Source organism: Seriola lalandi, unplaced genomic scaffold (genome assembly GCF_002814215.2).
Source record: "Seriola lalandi dorsalis isolate HSWRI2012SDOR001 ecotype SW California unplaced genomic scaffold, Sedor1 jcf7180002054969, whole genome shotgun sequence".
In the NCBI taxonomy this organism is placed as follows: Eukaryota; Metazoa; Chordata; class Actinopteri; order Carangiformes; family Carangidae; genus Seriola; species Seriola lalandi.
This window is the reverse complement of record NW_019525520.1, coordinates 933,670-934,242: the sequence shown is the minus strand read 5'-3', so window position 1 is coordinate 934,242 and position 573 is coordinate 933,670. Positions and strand designations below refer to the sequence as shown.

Sequence of the window (573 nt, the reverse complement as noted above, 5' to 3'; positions counted from 1 at the left end):
GGTTAATCAGCTCTGTGAGAACTCATTTAACAAAGGTTTGGATTTCACACACGTTCCTTTATATGTAAAAGTCCTGCACTCCAGCTTTAAGTGGCCAGATACCAAAGAGCTGATAGGATCAATACAGAATCAAGATTCAATACATTATCAGCTCCTGAAAGATTCACAAAAACGTCACATTCATCACACAGAAATATCTAAAAGGGATTTAATGATTTAAGATATTTGTTAGAAAATATATTTCATAACAGCTTAACAAGATATGAATACACATAATGTAATAGACTAAAATTAAGAGGCAGTTTTTTTATTCAGAATTTAATTTGACTTGATGAATGAAACTTTAGGACTAGACAGGCCGGCTCATGTTAGTGAAGCCCCGCCCTCTTGAGGTTGGCGACCAATCAGAACAGAGATGTTGACCTGTGACTGTGACATGTTAGTGATAAAGAAATGTCTTCACAGAGAGAAGAGGAGTGGAGTCTCTGTGGAGGAGCAGCAGGTTTTAGATCAATATAAGATCAGTCTGAGGAGCAGATGTGAACATGTGACTGAAGGAACTGATGGAACAGG

The 573-nt window shown here is 37.5% G+C and overlaps 1 protein-coding gene across 1 annotated transcript in view; it reads left to right on the top strand.

The window, feature by feature from the left end:
- The window catches only part of amdhd2 (amidohydrolase domain containing 2), an 8,322-nt gene that overhangs the window by 2,643 nt on the left and 5,106 nt on the right, over window positions 1-573 (top strand). The window lies entirely within an intron of this gene.